We start from the raw sequence: 14,137 nt of genomic DNA, 5'->3' as shown, positions 1-14,137 counted from the left end.
CTATAAAAAATCTCTTTTTCCCCAATATTTTTTGGATGAGTGAAAGCTGAAGATAATTTTTTTCATTTCACATCGTCACAAGACCATGTTTTGCAATGTGGGACTTTTCCTTGTGTGGAAAAGGGACGTTTTAACTCATCCTACTCCAGGATGAGATTCAGAGCAGGCAGGGAGCTATGAGGCAGCATGAGCAGAGCATCTCCCTCAGTTTCACACTGATGACCACAGAAAGACAGTTTTGAGAGCATCAGGAATGCTCAGGTGATGAGGATGGGTGTCTTAGGACTTTTGAAGCTCTTACCTTTCCCAGGAATAGAACATAGTCACTACTTCTCTAATTGGGATTGGTGTTTTACAGTTTTCATCCTACTGTTGTTTTTGCTGATCTCACTCTGAGCATTTGGTGTTCATCACCTATGAATGCATTGAGGACTGAAATGCTGGATGGAGTCAGTAAACTGTCAGACCAGTTCAGCGATTCAGCTAAACATCCTCTGTTGAAACCTTAGGCCAAATAGCCTTGCTAACCTACACAGTAATTTCAAACAGGTTTTGTAAAAACTGCTATTCACAGAACAGTTACAGCCACAGATGGCTTGCAGTCAGAAGTAGTTTTCTTATGAATTTGCTTAGCTTGAGGGATTAATTTCATCTTGCCCTGTGTCAGCTGGATGCAGCAAAGAACAGTTAGTAATCCACTGCTCTTTACCCTTCTAACTACTGAATATGGGACACTCCTCCTTTTGGTAGCAATGATGGAGAGTAAGCAGTTATCATTTGGACCCCATCTGCATGTCCATCTTTTTATACTGGATAAACAGTGCCCGTTTATTTGCTAATGTAGCTCTTTGGACTTGCACTGACAGTTTTGTGGTGCCTGTAGCTGAGCACTTATGACCCTATATTATTCAAAGAGAGCTTTAGCATGCACTGGCCATAAATCCCATTACTCTGTCAGCTTGCAGGATTGGGCAATTCTGGAAAAGCTTACATGACCAAATGGCTCTCCATCCTCAACAACATAACGAGGGGAGATGAGATGCGTAACGCCATTCTCATTCCCCTGAACTGTATGCATTGAGTAGGAAGGATCCACATTTTCTCCTTCGTTATCTCCCATTATCAGGTAAAGATGGAGAACAAGAGACATGTTTGAACAGGTTGACAATTGCTTAAATCACAGCTTAGATGTACTTGCTAGAGATCTTTAGTTTACCTCCTACCTTTGCCTCTTGCCAGTATCAAGTAGTCATGCCTGATCCAGTACAAGGATACCCTCCTAATTCGGGCAGGCAATATGCAGTCTGTTCTCTTCAGTTGTTATTCTATGGCCTGCAAACAGATTGGAAATGCAACTTAAAGCTTAAAGAGTGCAAAAGGGCATTAACTGTGTTCCTGGTGTTTACTGCAGGATAATGTTAAGTTAGCGTAAGGCTGTTAACATCTGATAGTGTATAGAAAAGTGTTAAGTACAATTATCAGATGCATTTTATATACACCTAAAACTTTTTGTAAGTAATACAACCATAAATCATGTGATGCTTTTTCTGTTCCTTGCCTCAATGGGTATTATAGGACATTACTGATGAGTTAATGAGTAGCTAGTATGCATATTTTTCATTAGAATGCACAAACATCAATTGTGAATAATGAACAGCAACATTTTGGAAGCCACAGCAAATTGAAATAGAAGGTTTTATTGCAATAATGCATTTTTAGCCAAAAATTGTTTACAATTTGACCCATTTTCATTGGAAAGGAATTTTTTTTCAAGAATATAACAAATATAAAGCAACCAAGAATATGAGAGTTTTTTCATTAAATATAACACTGAAAAATATAGCTGTTACACTAAGTCTATGTTAACTCATAACAGTGTACTAATTCAAAATCTAAACAATCTTTCTCTGACAACTGGTTCTCTTTAAATATAATTTATTTGTAAATGCAAAACTATAACTCTCCGAAAATTCTAAGAAATCACAATAGCTACATCTCAGTCAAAGCTGTCTTACTGTGAAAAGCTTGGATATGGAGCTCACCCAAACATTGGAGTCCAGATAATGTAGCACTGTGTGGAGTGAACAGCTCAGATCCAAGCCAGTGTAGCTGCGCGGACGTTGCAGTACCCATGAGCTGACTAGTCCTGCCATTCACAACACGTGTCTGTGGGCATTTCCATGTGTTGAGCGTGGGTGCCTCTGCACTACCACTAGTTCTGGGGTTGTCTCAGGAGGAATTGGTTCGAACTTGGCTGTAGCTTGTTCTTAAAATGACTGTTGCTACCACCCTTTTCCCCGGAGGTCCACTCAGGTATCCTCTTGTGTATCTTGTGACTCTCCTGTTTTACTGCCAGCAAATCACTCTGGGCATAGACTAATGCAACATTTTGGAACTTAATGACTAAATTTTAGATTTGATTGTGTTTATTATAAATGATCCTTTTCAATATAAAAATTTCTGCCCGGCAGAAAAAGACCTGGGAGTGCTGTTTGACAGCAGCTGAATATGAGCCAGCCAAGGCGACCAGTAGGATCCTGGCTTGTATCAGAAACAGTGTGGCCAGCAGGACTAGGAAAGTGATTGTACCTCTCTACTCAGCATTGGTGAGGCCGCATCTCAAATACTGAGTTCAGTTTTGGGCCCATCACTACAAGAAAGACATTGAGGTGCTGGAGCAGGTCCGGAGAAGGGCAATGAAGCTGGTGAGGGGTCTGGAGAACAAGTCTTATGAGGAACAGCTGATGGAACTGGGGTTGTCCAGCCTGGAGAAAAGGGGCTGAGGGGAGACATTATCGCTCTCTACAACTACCTGGAAAGAAGTTGTAGTGAGGTGGGTGCTGGTCTCTTCTCCCAAGTAACAGGCGATAGGACAAGATGAAACGGCCTCATGTTGCACCAGGGGAGGTTTAGATTGGATATTAGGAAAATTTTTTTCACTGGGAGGGTTATCAAGCATTGGAACAGGCTTCCCAGGGAAATGGTTGAGTCATCGTGGAATAATTACTAAATTGGCCAAGAATACAAAAATACAGCATTGTTCACACATTAAGGAAAGTCATAAAATCAAGAGGCTTCTGAGGTAGAATACAGCCACAGCTGGCATGCGAAGAATGCAACATCTGCGATTCCCTGTACAAGGTTGTTTGTGAAACTACACGAGGGATGGAACGGAACGCACTTGTTCCGTGGCCTTCCCTTGTGACGAATAGCAGATATGGGGACGAGATGGTACCACGGAACAGATAAGCGGCCTGCATGCTACCCAAGCCAACATTTTGTCAAATGTTGATGAAATGCTGTCCTTTGTGCAAACTTTGCTCACTACAATGTACCAAAACACACCTCCATCCCAGAGACTATCCGCCCCCCGAGGTGCGAACACTCCTCCTTGAGTACATTAATCATAATAAAAGTACGTATGACTAAAGTCACTCAAACTCCACTTTGAAGATAAAAAAATAGTATAAAAATAGCCCAAGAGAGACGGGATGCCAGGGAAGACACCATCGCGAAGAATTCCATCGCTGATTTCCGGGATCAGTCGACGGGCTGAGCCTTTCTTACCCCGCATAGGGACACCTTTGGGTAAGACTTCAATTACACTGAGCGCTTTCTCAGGGACTTAGAAATTTCTCTAGAGAATCTCTACCCTACATTTATAGCCAGGCTGTATCGTTTATAATTTTGTCGCGCGTTTTGTATGCTTAACAATATCTTTATTTGCATGTGCTTTGCAGACAGTGTATTTATCACTGGCAATCCTAAAGAACCTGTATATCTGTTGTTTAAATAAACTGCACTAGTCATTTCGCTTTCTCACTGAACACGACCAAAGACTCGAGAGAGGCCGTGCTAAGTTTTAACAGTTGGACTTGATGATCTTAAAGATGTTTTCCAACGTAAATGAGTCTATGATTCTATGATTCAATATTTTCCATAGAAAGTCAAAACAAATCAGACATATGAGTTAACCTGGACACTTTTCTCTTACAGTGGGAGGGACTTTGCTTCTCCACTCCCTGCCTTGCCTGCCCTGCCGTCCACTTGAGAGGTGTGGGGAGAGGTTGCCAGTGAAGACAAAGGCAAAAAAAATTGTTGAGTACCTCAGCCTTCTCCTCGGCTGTCGTTACTAGTTTGCCGGTCTTGCTCATCAAGGGGGGTACACTTTTTTTGACCTTCCTTTTCTGGCTGACATAACTGTAGAAGCCCTTCTTATTATTCTTTGAGTCCCTTGCCAAGTTCAGCTCCAGTTGCGCCTTGGCTTTCCTGACCCCATCCCTACACAACCGGGCAGCATTGCTACACTCTTCCCTGGAGGCCTGTCCCTGCTTCCACTGCCTGTACATTTCCTTTTTGTCCTCTAGTTTGACCAGCAGGTCTTGACCCAGCCGTGCTGGTCTCTTGCCTTCCTTTCCTGATTTCTTACACCTGGGGATCAAGAGCTCTTGCACTCTGTGGAAAGTGTCCTTAAAGATCTGCCAGCTCTGGTCTTCTCCCTTGTCCCCGAGGGCAGTTTCCCAGGGTCTCCTACGGACTAACTCCTTGAAGAACTGGAATTTAGCTTTCCTGAAATTCAGGGTCCTGACTTTACTCTTTGCCTGACCCATGTCCCTCAGGACTGCAGACTCCACCAGTGTGTCATCACTGGAGTCCGGGCTGCCTCCAATCTTGACGTCACCAATTAGCTCACTTGTGTTGGTGACTAACAGGTTCAGTATCTCATCCCCTGTGGTAGGGCTGTCTATTACATGGCTTAAGAAGTTATCCTCAATGCACTCCATGAGCCTCTTGGATTGCCTACAGCTCGCTGTGCTGCTTTCCCAGCAGAATTCAGGGTGGCTGAAGTCCCTCAGCAGGACGAGAGCCTGCGAGCGCAATGCCTCCTGTAGCTGGAGTAAGAAGGCTTCATCAGTAGGCTCCCCTTGATCAGGCATCGTGTGGTAGACACCAACCACAAGGTTCCCTTTGTTGCCTCAGTTTCTAATTCTCACCCATAAGCTTTCAATCCGCTCGTGGCTATTTCTTCAGAGACAGCACTTCACAATCTATCCGTTTCTTGATGTAGAGGGCAGTGTTTCCGTCCCTCCTTCCTTGCCTGTTCCTTCTGAAGAGCCTATAGCCATCAATAACTCTAATCCAGTGATGGAATTCGTCTCTTCGAGTTTCAGTAATGGCGACTAGGTCATAACTTTCTAGCAGCATGGTCGTTTCCAACTCCCCCTGTTTGTTCCCCATGCTGCGCGTATTGGTGTGAAGGCACTTCAGCTGGGCTGTTGCTCTTGTCACCTTCTTAGAGGAACACCTCTAAACCTCTAAATTCCTTTGAGGTATTTCAGTGGTGTTTCACACCTTAAATACTGTAAAAATATTTTTGTGAGAATTCTGTCTTTGCTGTGAAATGTTTTGCAGTGCAGGATTTTTCCTTGCATTTGTTATGTCCTTCTGTCTTGGACTATCTGTAAGTCCCTTGACAACTAAGGATCAGAAGGAAATAATGAGTTTCAGATATTAGTAGCTGTCTTTTTGTGTGTGTGAATGCTAATACCTTTCTATCCCAGGGGAATGGATGAATCTGTCTTCACAAATTTGACAAAGATTTTCAAATGCCGAGGGCAGGAAAAGAACATTCTTTTTTTCCCCCATTTCACAAGGGTGTTTGTTCATGTGAATCATCTATATATTATTTTCTCCAAAACACAGTTAGTTTATTTTTATCTATAAGTGTCTTTTTACATATCCAGTTTTTCAGTAAGATTTTCTTTGCTTAATGATATTCTGTGAAGGGGTTGATTCTCATTACTGATGGATTAGCGTGCATTCCAGCTCAGTGTTGAATTGCTGGGTGGAGAGAACAGCTGTTGATACTTCCACAATAATTTGGAAAGCCAGTGGGTTGTAGCTACAAAACAAACGAGCCAGATTGTACACCTTAACCATGTTGAGTTTGAATTTACATGGAACCAGTTTTGTTCCATTACACAAAGAACATTACTGCATGAATAGTCCCATAGATCAATGAAAGTAATTACAGAGCACAGTGCCGTTGATAGGAAGCTGGCAGAACCTGATTATTTTCTCTGAAATTTCCACCTGCCGCTACTGAACTAGTTTTTCTCCCTTTAGGAAAGCTACTCTGCACTATTAGAGCTGTGCTCCAGTTCAGCTGATAACAGTAGGCATTTTTTTGGAAGCGATGTTTTATATGGCAGAGAATACCATTCTTGGCCTGTAGGCAGCTATGTTAATCCATAGTATTGGCCTCACTCAATAAATCAGTCATGGAAGGCCAATTATTTAAGGAAAGATACATTAAATTTATGAGTTACTGTGCCCATCACTGGAACTGCTAATAATTGCAAAGTGTGTAGGTTGAATTCTTGCTATTACACAGTTAGTATTGTTGCTTGTCTGCCTTTGCCCGGTGCCTGATCAGTGCAGTCTGTTCTGTCTTAGTAAATTCCTTTCTAACTCTCCTGGGAGTTTCTATTCTGTGTGCATGTGTGTGTATGAGGGTCTGACTGCAGCATCAGGAACAGACAGTGAGTTGGAGGGGCAGCGACTGCGGTGCTTGCAGGCGTAGAGGTGAGCGAGTGGTGACCAGCGAAAATGGAACTGGTGAGTGGGTGAAGTGGCCTTGGGAGATCAGGGGATGAGTGGGTCTGTAAGGGAGTGAGAGCGTGTGTGTGAGTAGCTTCCCCCAGCTACTGGGCAGACTGAGTGAGGCCAGTTGCTGCAGGGATCCACCTTTTACATATGCGTATATGTATATTCTGACTGGTAGACCTCCACCCTGGTGAGCCAGAGAGGGGTGCAGGGTGACACTGTCGGTGCTGTCTGTGTTTGTGTGGGTGTTCTGAGTGTCTGTCTGTGATCTGTGGGGCCAACCATGTATATATGTGGCGTATAAGTGTGCTCTGTGTGCATGCACCAGCTGGGAATACATCTTCAGCCTCGCTACTGGTTGGACCCAGGGACATGGAGCTGCAGTAACCTCTCCTATCTTGAGCTGTTGGATGTGGCATGATATATTTTCCTCTAAAAAAAATATCACTTATAATCACTGTTTTCTCCTGCCTGCTTAATCTATGGGTGAATTTTTGTGACAGATAGATTGGTAAATATCCTGTTACCCCCATAACTCCATCATATCATATGCTGATTCATAACTCTAGAGGTAGTTTATGATTCATTTTGGAGACTACCACAATGCCATTTGATTGGGGGGGCAATAGTTTGTTTTCTGCATGCCTGTAGGAAGTCAGTGGGAATGGCTGCTGCTCATGGAGTCAGAGATGGCCTCTCCAGGGGAAAAGGGACTCCAACCTCTGCTGAGTTCCTTTCCGTGGGCATCGCAGAGGAGACTGGTGTGAGCCGGAACCTCGGGCAAGGGCATCACTCCATGTGTACTCCATGGTAACCTTCAAACAGGACAAGAGGGGTTGTGCCATGGTGCCCCCTAGAACAGATCTGAAGCCCAGAGCCACTTCTCTGCCCAGAGAAGACCACCAAAGATAGCCTGTCATAGTGTGAGGCAGTGGCTCACAAGGCCCAGCTGAGTTTAGAACTGCACACTGCCAGTACTATATCGTTTTCCTTCTCCTTCCCCATTGCCAATACTAGATACAACAGAGAACTCCTGACACCCTAAGAGCATGATTAATGGAGCAAATGTACCTTTTGTATATGTGTTCATTTTTTTCCTCTGTTAAAGGTGACTGCATTTCTCCCTGAGCCCTGAAACATGACTTCTGCTTTGAAGAGCTAAGAATAGATTTCTCCAAATAGCTACATTTACTGATCCATGGAAGCACAGAAATTAAAAACAGAGGGGCAGCTTTATGGAATCCTATTCATCAGCAGGAATGAAGAATTGTTTTTTAGTCAGAGATTTCGTGTTTTTTTTCTTTTTTTTTTCCCCCTGTATGGGAAGAAACATGAGTATCCCACAGTGCAACACTCCTTGTCGTGGTTTGACGCGTCACGAACATGTGTCAGTGTTCATGACAAGTGGCCTTCATTGCCTTGCAAAATTTCATGCCATTGATTAGCCCGCCTGCAGCCCACTTAATTGCTATTAAATTTTCCCTTCTTACCTCTCTACACATTCCTATATTTCTGAAGAGTATGAAAGGAAGAAATTAAAACTTGTGAGGATCAGAATAAAATAGCTTAAAATATGCTGTTGCTAAATTATATTCCTTAGATTACAAGGTATGTGGCTTCTCAGGCTCATAAGTTGTTTATCTATTTGTTATAGGCCCTATCTGGGCTGAAATACGTATGAATTGTAATAATGTAAACTGACATTCCAGAAATAACATGGAACCGAATAAACAAAATAAATAAAGTTTTGACAGTAACACAAGATTTCTGGACTAGTGTTGCTAATCTGAATTGATCAATTTCTTTGAAATTATATTTTGGTTAGAATCTTTTTTTTTTATAGAAACAGGTTTACTAGAATAGGGATAAACAGCATTTAAGAACATTTCCCAAACTGGCAGCAGCTGGAGTAGCAGAAATTCCCACAATGGCATGTATTTACAGGCCCCATTGCCTTAGAACAACATCTTCCTCCTGACGAAATGTCATGACCTTTCCACATATCTACTCCACCTCAGTTTATCATTGTTAATTTTCTGATAAACTGAAACTAGCCCTTAAGAACAAGAGGTTACAGTGCCCTGTAGTTTTAAAGCTTTCAGTTTTGCCTACAAAAGCTTAAGTGATTGTAAGGATAGCTTTATTACAAATACAAGAAAAAAAATTCTTAAGGCACGAATCTCTGCTCTGTAATTACAAACCATTGCCTAAAAAGAAGTAGAAAAGATGAAGAATAAAACTTTCAGAAATTTTCCTACACTGCCTTCAACTCCTGGTCATTGTTTTATCTGGAGTTCTCTCTGTCAAAAATTCCTTTTCTGTCTGATCTTGCTCTCTAACCTGAAGATGATTTATGATACTGTTCAAACTTGACATCTGAATGTTAGTGGCAGTGGAAATTATAATACATTAATTTTATTCCATTACTTCCATTGCTATCGATTCAGTTAGTATTTCTGCTGTGTTGGCATAATGTTGGTCTATTTCAATATGTGACAACCATGTACCCGTAGGTATTTAGTTCATGCATTTTTCTTTTGGTGAAAGCTTTCTAACTTAGAATCATAGAATCATAGAATCATAGGGTTGGAAGGGACCTCTGGAGATCATCTAGTCCAACCCCCCTGCCAGAGCAGGGTCACCTAGAGCAGGTGGCACAGGAACGCGTCCAGGCGGGTTTAGAATGTCTCCAGAGACGGAGACTCCACCACCTCTCGGGGCAGCCTGTTCCAGTGCTCTGCCACCCGCAAAGTAAAGAAGTTCCTCCTCATGTTTAGGTGGAACTTCCTATACTCAAGTTTGTACCCATTACCTCTTGTCCTGTCGCTGGGCACCACTGAAAAGAGCCTGGCCTCATCCTCCTGACACCCACCTTTTAAGTATTTAGAAGTGTTGATAACGTCCCCCCCAACTGTCTTTTTTCCACACTGAAGAGACCCAAATCCCTCAGTCTTTCTTCATAAGAGAGGTGTTCCAGTCCCCTAATCGTCTTGGTAGCCCTTTGCTGCACCCTCTCCAGCAGTTCCCCGTCCTTCTTGAACCGGGGAGCCCAGAACTGGACACAGTACTCCAGGTGCGGCCTCGCCAAGGCAGAATAGAGGAGGAGGATGACCTCCCTCAACCTGCTGGCCATACTCTTCTTGACGCACCCCAGGATGCCACTGGCCTTCTTGGCCACAAGAGCACATTGCTGGCTCATGGTCATCCTGTTGTCCACCAGGACTCCCAGGTCTCTTTCCACCAAGCTGCTCTCCAGCAGGTCAGCCCCCAACCTGTACTGGTGCATGGGGTTATTCCTCCCCAGGTGCAGCACCCTAAACTTGCCCTCATTGAATTTCATAAGGTTTATCTCTGCCCAACTCTCCAGCCTGTCCAGGGCTCTCTGTATGGCAGCATAACCTTCCGGTGTGTCAGCCACCCCCCCAGCTTTGTGTCATTGACAAACTTGCTGAGGGTGCACTCTATCCCCTCGTCCAGGTCATTGATTTTTAACTTTTTCAGAGGCAATATCCTTCAATAAGTCAAAAAGCTTCCTAACTAATTTTACAGGGAAATACAATTCAGACTAGTTCAACCTTTTATGAGCTGGTATATGGCCATTTTTTTAAATGTAAGATTTTATCATGTTTGATTCATAAATATGTTACTTCATACTTGGCTACAGTGTGTTACCATCAGCGCATTTTACTTTTCTAAAGTATAGATTCTTAAGTATCACTTATGTACCCGATAACAAGGTAATGATTTCCCGAACCCTGAAGCACTACCCCCTAATCCAGCTTTTTGTTCTCCCTGTGGAATCTGTTTCCCAGATAATATCTGTATCTCTCTTCTCCTACCTTACTTATCACCTTAGTAGACCCATCTTTTTCCGTGGCAGAGTGTTTCTTCAAACATGTTTGGTTTGTTCTCTCTTTTGTCTCCTGATTTCCAATAAATGCAAAAAGAACTCTGGCAATACATTGCTTTGCTTTTCAGAAATTGATATTTGCCTGTTATTCCGAACATTTCTAAAGAGTGTGCTCCTTTTACCTGTACACGCATTCACCTGTTTTGCCTTCACAAAAGTCAGAATGATAAATATATATATATATATGCAATAGTGTACATTATTTCCTTTGAGTAATTCTCCAGCTTCCTTGATATTTCCTTGGTCCTTGACAGCAATTAAAAAGCTATTGATGCCAAAGGCTGCACATTTGCGTTGTTGTTAATATTAAAAAAAAAAGGTCCCAGTATGTATTTCATTTAGTTCTGGTGCTGCATCTGCTTTATGCATTCCTTTTAACTACCTTTCCAGGTAGGCAAATGCCAGCACTGTGAGATGAGATCTGGCATAAACTTTTGTCTCCTTTGAGCCAAGTGAAACCTAGTCCTTTTCTAAAAGTAATAATTAGCTCAAAACTTACATAAAAATCTTCCATCAGTGCTCAATAATAATTAAAGACTAAAGTATAAGGCAATGAATAGATAGGACTAGAAAACGTGATGTAAGACCCTAGAATTTTGAGACTAAGCCATTGTGAAAGTGGCACTTTTCTTGATCTGCCTAAATACTTTCTGCTTTCTGTGAAAATTTGAGTTATAATAAAAAAAAACAAACATTACTTTGTTGAGATTCTTGTTTCCTTTGGCAACTTTGTGGTTTCCTTTTCCCTTCTTGATAGACAGATTTAGGGAAGAAAAAAATAAAAAAACCTCCACAAAATGCAAGACGAACTTTGTAGGGCTCTTAGGGTTTGCTTCTAACCCTGGCAGTCTATATTCCACATCTTTTTCCCTGTGAAGCTTTTCTCCTCCTAGTGATGAGAAGGAAGTATTCGTGATTAAAATTATCCTACAGTGCGCCTCTTGATAAAATGGATAGAAAAGTTGAAAAAACCTTCTCAAGTGGATGAAAAGTAAATTTTAGGATGAGGATCTTTCCTTCAGAACTTCACAGTAAAAGTTTGAGAGGAAGTTTTGAGAGGAAGAGTTAGAACAAAATTAAAAAATAAGTCATATGGGCTCTCACCTGTGATGCATGATATTTTAATTTCAGGGCAGCCAATAAAGAGTTCTCAGTACTTAGAACTTTAGAAACTGGTTATCTGCGGATGCAGTGTCTTTGTTTTTTATCCCTTTTTGTGTCTAAACCTGTGGAACTTATAGCTGTAATTACATTCTGTTAGGTGAAATCAGGTAAAAGTGGCTTTGGTTCACCACTTACTTGGTAGTCAGGTAGGGACAGTCATCAGGAAGTAACATTTCAACATTGACTGATCAGAAGGCTGCAGCCATTTGTTCAGATTGCTTCTGCTATTCATGTCTCTCTCACCTTGAATTTTAATTGCCGCAAGATCTGAAAGATATATAGATTATAAAAGATTGAGGAGCTTAAATCTATTCAGAAGCTGAAGTCGATCAAAACCTGGCAGATTGCTGATTGTCACGAAAACAGCCCTAAAAGTTGTCTAACCACAATAGGTGTCATAACTGGAGATTAATTTTTCACCCACCCATGGATCTTATGGCAATGTTTTATTTAATGCTGAGAGGTTATAAAGATCATTAAACCCAACAGGGTACCCTCAGTGAAAATACTATGATAAAGCCTGTGCCTTTTTGTTTTCCTCGTTTGGGAGCATTATTATATTCTGAGGGATAATCTTGCAACTGCATTTCATTTGTTGTTTACAATGTAAATGACACTGAAATTCAGGCAATTAATACAAACTCTTTGCAGAGCCAGAACTGCAAACAGCAAGATAAATTTTTGATCAAGCAGCATAAAATCCATCAATGCTGCCAGACATTTTTTTCTGCCTTTCTGAGCGAAAGTGATTCTCACTTTCCGACAGGCTGTGAAAATATTCCAATAAAATGCTTTTTAAAAAATGTGAAGCCTTCAGGAGTATAACACAAGGGTGCCATCTGAATTTTTGTGTTCAGTTACTCACTGTCACAAGCACCTGCGTAGTGGACCCTGAGAACAGAAGGCATGTGAGAAGCCACTGGACATTTCTCTGGATCTTCTAGGAAAAGCCTGATCTCTAGCATACAAGGCTTTAAAATGGTGCACTGTGAGTCAAACTCTGAATTACAGATACAAATAAAATTCCTTTTAATCCTCTTAGGCCTCTGCTCTGTAAGACTGATGCATCGCTTTTCTTACGTCAGGTGGAAACTAGGGAAAAATAGTACTTTTGTTGGTTCTTCTTTTTTTTCTCTAAAATTGTAATAATAATGGTAAGCAATGTAGAAAGTAATAGGATCCTGTATTATGGAGCTGTGGGAAGCCGTGTCCTTCAGTTTTTATGTTTTACAGCAGTATCATGTGTCAAAACTATTAAGCCAAAAATATGGAGGGCCAAGAATTTTTGCAGCCTGGTAGCTAGCCAGTTGTATATATGACTCATGATCCATTCCTTGTCCCAGTGGAAATATGAAGTAAATAGATGAGCTTTAACAAGAGCAACTGAGGGTGATCTGGAATAGGACACCCCCTTACCCCAGAGCTTAATGCCCTGTTCTGACAAATAGGAGATTTTGGCTTAGTTTGCTGCTCTCTCAGGAAATGCAGGAGAAAAGTTGAATTTCTCTGCTTGTGAGCGAACATTTGAGTTGTTGAACTGTTGGTATAAAGACTGTCATCTTTTTATCTTTTGAGCTTTGGGCAAAAAGGAGGAAGTGATTACCTCAGTGAGGAGGTCCATGCCTTCAAATCCTCATCAGGAGAAGGTGTCTCCTTCCTTTACAGAGCTTTGCATTCAAATCCTGGAGAAAAGCAAGGTTCTTCAAATCCCCCATCTCCTACAAGGAGCATCCATATGCAGTGTGCTAACCTTTATGGATACCATGCTCAGGCTCCAGTGTAATGCTAACATTTTACGAGTGGTAATGCCATTTAAAAAGATATTTCATCTTTGCTTACTTCCAGCTGGTCATTCTTCTCCACTTTACTCATTCATATTTCAGTTTTCTTCAGTTATGCTTATGTTGCTCTATGTATGAAAGAGTAAATGGTTAAAAGAATGGGAAACGCTCAGATGGGTTTTGCCTCTAATAAAATTACCATGAAGAACAGGACTCGTGGGCACCTTAATCTTCCTCTGTCACAGAGAAAGCCATGAATGAAGGCAGGGCTGGCCTTGTGAAGCTGAGCATACATCTGTGTTGATTCCTGGAAGAAGAACAAGAATCATCAGTACCAATAACCATCCTGGGACAGGGAATTTCTACCGCTGTACTCACTTTTGCAGCAGTGACATGGTCTAGCTTAGCAAGTTTTGTAGTCAATATGTAAACAAGCCTGGAATATCTTCTGTTGTGGTACAAAAATATTCAATATGAAGAGCTTGCTTCTGCATTTAGTTCCATGCAACCCAAAATCTCTACTGCATTCCATTAGCTTCAGGTGACATAGATCATGTAAGTAGGGCTCTCATGTGACTTCTTTTCTGAGTACATAGGTTACCGTCTAAGGTCTTGTACTATAGCATTATGCTAATTTACATAGGAGAAAAAAAATATGTTATTCAACCCAAATAAA

This window comes from Rissa tridactyla, chromosome 2, assembly GCF_028500815.1.
Source record: "Rissa tridactyla isolate bRisTri1 chromosome 2, bRisTri1.patW.cur.20221130, whole genome shotgun sequence".
In the NCBI taxonomy this organism is placed as follows: Eukaryota; Metazoa; Chordata; class Aves; order Charadriiformes; family Laridae; genus Rissa; species Rissa tridactyla.
Note: the sequence above shows the minus strand (reverse complement) of the source record.